At 45.8% G+C, this 9,335-nt stretch overlaps 1 protein-coding gene across 2 annotated transcripts in view; it reads left to right on the top strand.

Annotated features, from left to right (window-relative positions):
- Positions 1–319: 319 nt before the first annotated feature.
- osbpl3b (oxysterol binding protein-like 3b) overlaps positions 320–9,335 on the top strand; it is a 215,970-nt gene continuing 206,954 nt past the window's right edge. The window contains exon 1 of one of the 2 annotated variants that reach the window (XM_068058942.1): positions 320–586. The gene's annotated coding sequence lies outside the window, so the exon portion shown is untranslated. The remainder of the gene's footprint in view (positions 587–9,335) is intronic. The other variant, XM_068058932.1, reaches the window with a different exon arrangement.

Below are 9,335 nucleotides of genomic sequence, written 5' to 3'. Positions count from 1 at the left end.
CCTTCCATTTCACATTTGTCATGCCATATACATTTTTACATTTACAGCACACAAAATTTTCCCGATACAGTTCGAGGGGTTTCCCTTGGGTCCAGCCCCTCAGTTCAGCTTGGTGGGGGGACCTTATACTTTGGTCTTTCCCCATTGAGACAGTGATCTAAATGCTGAGGGTTTTGTCCAATCTGGATACACATGCACTGTGACAGCAGAAGTCAACAAGCACCTTAACTACCTCCGTGAAGCTGCCGTCAATAAGTAAACGCATCCTCCTAGCTCTTCTGATTGAGAGAACAGTGCTGATTGACAAGGACGCGTCATGGAAATGTTGAGAGAGAGAGAGAGAGAGAGACGGGTTTGTGCTGCTGCGTTCACACATCGAGCAGCTGTTTATTGGCGGCTGCTGCAGGTTCATGGCTCCAGCTGTGTTTCTGGCTTCTTTGTTTCCCTTTCAGTAATCTCAGTTTTAGCAACTCTTGGCTGCTTGTGTGTGTTGCTTATTTTGAGGAGAACTCGACCTTATTTTTTCTTCGCTCGGGAGAGGAGCTGCATCTTCGGTGCGTTTTGCGGCAGTTTCCAGATCTCGAAGGTGAGCGGTGAAGTAAGCCAGGTGCCAAAGTGGGCTGGAGCGGGGAGCGGGTGGGAGCTGGAGGGCCGGCTTGGCTTGGCTCGGCTCGGCTCCCTGCATCGCAGGTAAAAGGATGCCTGTGAGGGGCCAGCCGCTTTCACAAAGTTGGATTTCGCACTTCATTTGGACTTTCTGCCCTCTTTAGTGGCTGCACAATATTCCAAATAAAGCTTGGTAGAAATCGGAGAACTTCCTTTTACAATGCAAACGTCAAATTATGTTTTACTTAGCGCATTAGGAGCATGAATTCAAGCAAACATTATTGTATAATGATTAGTTTCATAAGCAACAAATAACACTACTTCATTTAACGACTTTTCGAAATGATAAAACAAGGGGCCGCTTTGAAAATAATTCCTGTCGGACGGTCAAAGTAATTTTAACAAGTGCGATGTTAAGTGGCTGATCAGTATTTAAAATGGGACTTAGTAACAATACAGAAAATGTGAGTTTGTGTAACGCTGAGGAAACTGCGTAGTTTTTTTTTGAGTTGAGGAAAGCTGAGGTATTTTTAACTGAACACGCTGCAGAAGGCTTGCGCGAACCTGTTGGAGATCTAAAGATGAGCCGTTTTGTAACGAATCATGTTTCAGTCACTTTGGAGTTAGACCGAAAGCGTGTGGTTTTTTTGGTCAGTAGTAAATGGGTTTGCGTGGTAGAATTTGCAGCACAATTCAAAAGTCGAGTTGTCTTGATACTTTTCAGTAGGTTTGCTTTCTGCTTTTTGCTGTTACTTAGTCCTCCAACTCTGGCTATCCCTTTGTGATCACCATCTACATCGACAACATGCAATATCGAAGGTGATTTTAGATTCAAGAGCGCAAACGGCGTTTGTCGATTATGTAAGAGCACAGCAGTTACTGCAGCGGGGTCTTTGGTTTTCGCCAACATTAGATGGCTTGGGCTAGGGACCTCAATTTGTCGTGGTTAGTGTGTTGATCACTTGGTGCGGATCATTTCATTAAGTAATTTCATGGCCTTTATTGCAAAGTGGCTTCTGCATGGTGATGTGAAAGTGACTGTATTAGTTGCTCTGAGCTAATTCCAGAATGTAACGGTGTAACGCCACTTTGGAGAGGCTGTGTTATACTGCTTTAGCTTCATGTAACTTTAAACATGACTGCGGTTTAGAAGGGTTGGACCCTTGGGTGTTGAATGCTCTTGTTCTGGAGTTTCAGTACTTGCAGCAGGTATTTGCCCAGAGGGCTGATGAAGATATGATCGGAAGTAGGTATTGTCCCAATGTGGATAGCAGCTTGTTTTTTTTTACTGTGCCTTTCACATCCCAGAGGCTTCAGATAAGAATATGGAAAACAGAGATATTGAGGCAGGACTATGAAGATTTGAACGGGTAACCGAAAACTTGGTCAAAGAATTTTTTTTTGAGAGGTTGGGGAGAGTTTAGGCAGGTCATTCTAGAAAGTGGGACCCAGGAAGCTGAAGGCTTTGCTGCTAATGGTGGAGCAAATTAGTTTTGTTTCCTGTTGGTCTCCCCAGAGCCTTGTAAAGATGGACTTCAGGTGAAAGTTATTCAATATTTCAATGCTTACAGTCCCAAAGCAACATATAAAGTAATGAGAAATAGCTGGTAATGTACAATTAGCGGTGTGGTTAAGTAGAGTGGTTGCTGATCCTATCATAGTATAATGGAGGCCTGTTTCAAATGCTACTTACTGTTCGGATACTAAAGAAAGACTTGTATTTATATAGCCCCTTTCACAAGCACCGGGGTGTCTCGAAGTGTTGTACACCTAATGAATTTTGAAATGTAGACACTGTTTTAGGTAGGAAATGCGGTAGCCAGTTTGCACACAGCAAGCTCCTCCAAACAGCAATGTGGTAGTGACTTGATAATCTATTTTAGTGATGTCGATTTGAGGGATATATATTGGCCAGAACACTGGGGATAACCTCCCTGCTCTTCAAAATGGTGCCTTGGATCTTTTACATCCACCTGAGAGAGCAGATGGGGCCTTGGCTTAACGTCTCATCTGAAAGACACTAGCAGAAACTTGACTTTTTACTTTTTTTTTCTGCAGTGTACGTGGGTCTCGAGTATGCATGTTCTGAATCAACGTTGTTTCAGATTTCATATTGTAAAAGATTTGGAGGCAGTACAGTGTAACTTAATGCAGAATGGCCTATGCCAGCTTCTTTCTGAGCAACTGTAGTAACTTTATTTGATGTAGAGGGGAATGAGCTATTATGCTTAGTCATGCTGGTTGAGAAATGTTGAATTGGTGCAGGTTTCATATTTTACAAAAGGAACCAGCTCAACCAGTCCTTTGTTGAGCTGAGCAGTGGAGTGACATCTGGGGGGGCTGTGAAGTTGTGCAGATGTGAGCATTGATTTGAGAAGGGTGTACAGAGTGTGAAGTAGTAACAAGTGAGGTGGCATAAAGAATCATTGCCATTTTTTTGGAATGGAGGCAAGGTATACGATACAGTTGAGGGAATGCTAATGGAGCTGGTGTCTTATTTTTTGGAGGAAAAACCATTAAATTAGCAAATGTTTGGTTTGTGGAAATTTATGCAAGAGTGCTAAATATGTTGGGCGGCGCAGTGGTTGGCACCGCAGCCTCGCAGCTCCAGCGACCTGGGTTCGGTTCTGGGTACTGCCTGTGCGGAGTTTGCAAGTTCTCCCTGTGACCGTGTGGGTTTTCTCCGGGTGCTCTGGTTTCCCCCCACGTGCCAAAGACTTGCGGGTTGTTAGATAAGTTGGCCATTGTAAAAAAAAAAAAAATTAATTGCCCCTAGTGTAGGTAGGTGGTAGGAGAATTGAGGGAAGATGGGGATGTGAGAGGGAAAAATGGGATTAATGTAGGATTAGTATCAATGGGTGGTTGATAGTCGGCACAGACCCGGTGGGCCGAAGGGCCTGTTTCGGTGCTGTATCTCTATGACTCTATGTGCTAAGTTAGTTTAAATTTAAATGTGTAGAGTCTAAAATCAAATCGTATTTTCTAGGGCAGGGGTTCCCAAATTGTGGCATGCTTACCTCGGGGGTACTGGATGCAGCTCAGGTGGTGGGGGTGGGGCATGCAGATGAAACTGTTTGCTTTAGATGTTAAATCTACCATTAGACAATTAACCTTTTTTTTCCCCCTAATTTTTTGAATTTTTTTTTTCACTTTGTGCCTTTAAAGAAATAAAAAGTTAGGATGCTTCCTGGTAGATGTTTCCTTTGACTGTTGAATTTTTCCAAAATGCAAGGGCACGTGGCCTTTTAAAAATTTATTCGTGGAATGTGGGTGTCGCTGGCAAAGCCAGCATTTATTGCATATCCCTAATTGCCCTTGTGAAGGTGATTGTAAGCTGCCTTCTTGAACCGCTGCAATCCTTGGGTCCACCAACAGTGCTGTTAGGGAGGGAGTTCCAGGATTTTGACCCAGAGACAGTGAAGGAACTGTGATATAGTTCCAGGTCAGCATGGTGTGTGGCTTGCAGGGAAACTTGCAGGTGGTGGTGGTCCCATGCATCTGTTGCCCTCATCCTTCTAGGTAGTAGAGGTCGTGGATTTGGAAGGTGTTGTTGAAGGAGCCTTGGTGAGTTGCTGCAGTGCATCTTGTATATGGTGCACACTGCTGCCACTGTGCGTCGATGGTGAAGGGAGTGCATGTTGAAGATGGTGGATGGTGTGCCAATCAAGCCGGCTGCTTTGTCCTGGATGTTGCCGAGCTTCTTGAGTGTTAGAGCTGCACCCATCCAGGCAAATGGACAGTATTCCATCACACTCCTGACTTGTGCCTTGTAGATGGTGGGCAGGCACTGGGGAGTCAGGAGATGAGTTATTCACCGCAGAATTCCTAGCCTCTGACCTGCTCTTGTAGCCACAGCATTGACATGGCTGGTCAAGTTCAGTTTCTGGTCAATGGTAATCCCTCGGATGTTGATCATGAGGAATTCAGCGATGGTAATGCCATTGAACATCAAGGGGTCATCACCCCTTGTTTGAGATGGTCGTTGCCTGGCACTTGTGTGGCCCGAATGTTACTTGCCATTTATCAGTCCAAGTCTGAATGTTGTCCAGGCCTTGCTGCATCTGGACATGGGCTGCTTCAGTATCCGAGGAGTCGTGAATGGTGATCAACATCGTGCAATCATCAGTGACTATCCCCACTTCTGACCTTATGGAGGGAAGGTCATTGATGGTTGAGCCTAGGACACTATCCTGAAAAACTCCTGCAGTGATGCCCTGGGGCTGAGATGATTGACTTCCAACAACCACAACTATCTTTGAGTTGGGTATGACTCCAACCAGCGGAGAGTTTTCCCTAATTCCCATTGCCTCCAGTTTTGCTAGGGCTCCTTTAATGCCATACTCGGGGAATTGGGGCGGGGCGGGGGGAAGGTGGGGTGATGGTGGCCGTGTCCAACAGAGGCCCCCTCGGGTATGTCACCCCAGATGGAGCACCTTCCCTGCCTTCCTAATCAATCCCCACCCTCCTTGCTGGGACCGAGCTAAATTTTCTTTTACGCCGGCGAGACCCGAGACCCCACTCACCTTTTGGTGCTGCTCTTCGAACTGGGTGCAGTCCCAGTAGTGACCACCGCTACCAGTGGTGCTGCTAGGATTGAGGCCTGCGTCTTGCCTCAGTAGTGAAAGTCACACCTGAGGCTGGGCCATGCAAAATCGGTGTGTGGCTTCCAGTCCTCCCTGACTTTTAAGCTGGTGGGTGGGGGCCTCCACCACCGAGTAAAATTTTGGTCAGAGTCTCTGACAAGTCCACCCAGACACATTTCTCATATCTGTTGGTCTGGACACCTTCCATCCACATCAACAACCTCACTTTGGAGGTTGGCAACAGCTTCGTATACCCTGGATCAACAATCACCAGTATTCTGTCCCTTGATGCCAAAATCAGCACCAGGATTGCCAAGGCTGCAGCTGTCACATCGACATTGAGAAGACGAGTGTGGACCAACAGCAAACTAACCAAAAATACAAAGCTTTGCGTGTACCGGGCTTGTGTTCTCAGCACCCTGCTTTATAGCGGTGAAGCATGGATAATGTGTGCCAGCCAAGAAAAGCGGCTGATAGCTTCCACCTCCGCTGCCTCAGATGGATATTGGGCATCTTCTGGCAGTACAGAGTGCCGAATATGGAAGTACACCAGTGTGCAGAGATCCCCAGCATGTTTGCCCTCTTGAGTCAGTGGTGATTTTGTTGGCTGTGTTATGTGAGTCGAATTGATGATGGCTGCATCCCCAAAGACATGCTTTATGGTGAGCTTGCTATTGGCATGACCCCAACAGGTTGCCCACATCTGCATTACAAGGATGTCTGCAAGTGAGACCTAAAGCTGACCAGGATCAGAGTTGATGTATGGGAAGTCCTTGCTGCTGACCAGAGTTCCTGGAGAATGGCAGTTATGAAGGGCTTGGAAAAAGCAGAGGACAAAAACGACCAGATGGCAGATAAGAGAGCCCAGTGGAAGGAAAAACTCAGTCGACCTCAGGCCAACAATATTCATCTGTGCCAGCTGTGGAAGGGATTGCCATTCACGAGTTGGTTTCTACAGTGACAACAGATGATGATCAGCTCAGAAGTGACATATACCCAGTCCATTGTCTGCTGAGATGGAAGGATGCCAGAAATTCCACTATCATAGAACATAGAACATTACAGCGCAGTACAGGCCCTTCAGCCCTCGATGTTGCGCCGACCTGTGAAACCATCTGACCTACACTATTCCATTTTCATCCATATGTCTATCCAATGACCACTTAAATGCCCTTAAAGTTGGCGAGTCTACTACTGTTGCAGGCAGGGCGTTCCACGCCCCTACTACTCTGAGTAAAGAAACTACCTCTAACATCTGTCCTATATCTATCACCCCTCAACTTAAAGCTATGTCCCCTCGTGTTTGCCATCACCATCCGAGGAAAAAGGCTCTCACTATCCACCCTGTCCAACCCTCTGATTATCTTATATGTCTCTATTAAGTCACCTCTTCTCCTTCTCTCTAACGAAAACAACCTCAAGTCCCTCAGCCTTTCCTCGTAAGACCTTCCCTCCATACCAGGCAACATCCTAGTAAATCTCCTCTGCACCTTTTCCAAAGCTTCCACATCCTTCCTATAATGCGGTGACCAGAACTGCACGCAATACTCCAGGTGCGGCCGCACCAGAGTTCTGTACAGCTGCAGCATGACCTCGTGGCTCCGAAACTCGATCCCCCTACTAATAAAAGCTAACATACCATATGCCTTCTTAACAGCTCTATTAACCTGGGTGGCAACTTTCAGGGATTTATGTACCTGGACACCAAGATCTCTCTGCTCATCTACACTACCAAGAATCTTCCCATTAGCCCAGTATTCTGCAATCCTGTTACTCCTTCCGAAGTGAATCACCTCACACTTTTCCGCATTAAACTCCATTTGCCATCTCTCAGCCCAGCTCTGCAGCCTATCTATGTCCCTCTGTACCCTACAACATCCTTCGGCACTATCCACAACTCCACCGACCTTAGTGTCATCCGCAAATTTACTAACCCACCCTTCTACACCCTCATCCAGGTCATTTATAAAAATGACAAACAGCAGTGGCCCCAAAACAGATCCTTGCGGTACACCACTAGAAACTATACTCCAGGATGAACATTTGCCATCAACCACCACCCTCTGTCTTCTTTCAGCTAGCCAATTTCTGATCCAAAGCACTAATTCACCTTCAATCCCATACTTCTGTATTTTCTGCAATAGCCTACCGTGGGGAACTTTATCAAACACCTTACTGAAATCCATATAGACCACATCCACGGCTTTACCCTCATCCACCTGTTTGGCCACCTTGTCAAAAAACTCAATAAGGTTTGTGAGGCACGACCTACCCTTCACAAAACCGTGCTGACTATCGCTAATGAACTTATTCTTTTCAAGATGATTATAAATCCTATCTCTTATAACCTTTTCCAACATTTTACCCACAACCGAAGTAAGGCTCACAGGTCTATAATTACCAGGGCTGTCTCTACTCCCCTTCTTGAACAAGGGGACAACATTTGCTATCCTCCAGTCTTCCGGCACTATTCCTGTCGACAATGACGACATAAAAATCAAGGACAAAGGCTCTGCAATCTCCTCCCTGGCTTCCCAGAGAATCCTAGGATAAATCCCATCTGGCCCAGGGGACTTATCTATTTTCACACTTTCCAAAATTGCTAACACCTCCTCCTTGTGAACCTCAATCCCATCCAGCCTAGTAGTCTGTATCTCAGTATTCTCCTCGACAACATTTTCTTTCTCCACTGTAAATACTGACGAAAAATATTCATTTAACACTTCCCCTATCTCCTCCGATTCCACAGACAACTTCCCACTACTATCCTTGATTGGCCCTAACCTATCTCGAGTCATTCTTTTATTCCTGATATACCTATCGAAAGCCTTAGGGTTTTCTTTGATCCTATCCGCCAATGACTTCTCGTGTCCTCTCCTTGCTCTTCTTATCTCTCCCTTTAGATCCTTCCTGGCTAGCTTGTAACTCTCAAGCGCCCTAACTGAGCCTTCACTTCTCATCCTAACATAAGCCGCCTTCTTCCTCTTGACAAGCGCTTCAACTTTTTTTAGTAAACCACGGCTCCCTCGCTCGACAACTTCCTCCCTGCCTGACAGGTACATACTTATCAAGGACACGCAGTAGCTGCTCCTTGAATAAGCTCCACATTTCGATTGTGCCCATCCCCTGCAGTTTCCTTCCCCATCCTACGCATCCTAAATCTTGCCTAATCGCATCATAATTTCCTTTCCCCCAGCTATAATTCTTGCCCTGCTGTATATGCCTGTCCCTGCCCATCGCTAAGGTAAACCTAACCGAATTGTGATCACTATCACCAAAGTGCTCACCAACTTCTAAATCTAACACCTGGCCGGGTTCATTACCCAGTACCAAATCCAATGTGGCATCGCCCCTGGTTGGCCTGTCTACATACTGTGTCAGAAAACCCTCCTGCACACACTGGACAAAAACAGACCCATCTAAAGTACTCGAACTATAGTATTTCCAGTCAATATTTGGAAAGTTAAAGTCCCCCATAACCACTACCCTGTTAGTCTCGCTGCTGTCAAGAATCATCTTTGCTATCCTTTCCTCTACATCTCTGGAACTATTTTGGAGGTCTATAGAAAACTCCCAACAGGGTGACCTCTCCTCTCCTGTTTCTAACCTCGGCCCAGACTACCTCAGTAGACAAGTCCTCAAACGTCCTTTCTGCCGCTGTAATACTTTCCTTGATTAACAATGCCACCCCCCCCCCCCCCCCCCCCTTTTACCATCTTCTCTGTTCTTAGTGAAACATCTAAATCCCGGAACCCGCAACATCCATTCCTGTCCCTGCTCTACCCATGTCTCTGAAATGGCCACAACATCGAGATCCCAGGTACCAACCCATGTTGCAAGCTCACCCACCTTATTCCGGATGCTCCTGGCGTTGAAGTAGACACATTTTAAACCAAGCTCTTGTTTGCCAGTGCCCTCTTGTGTCCTTATAACCTTATCATATTGTCTAGCAACCCAATTCAAAATGTCATATTCAAAACTAACTCCTGCCATTTAGTATGTTATCATGCATCATAAGATTTTCTCTTTGAATTGAGTGCAAAGTTGATTCATGAATGTTTAAAACTAGCTAATCTGTCAATGACTTTAAATGGTTTTATTTCAAAAGTATTGCAGCATTGTTTAAATATTTCAGTTGGGTTGCAG

Source organism: Heterodontus francisci, chromosome 2 (genome assembly GCF_036365525.1).
Source record: "Heterodontus francisci isolate sHetFra1 chromosome 2, sHetFra1.hap1, whole genome shotgun sequence".
Classification (NCBI taxonomy): Eukaryota; Metazoa; Chordata; class Chondrichthyes; order Heterodontiformes; family Heterodontidae; genus Heterodontus; species Heterodontus francisci.
This window is presented reverse-complemented; position numbering and strand designations above follow the sequence as displayed.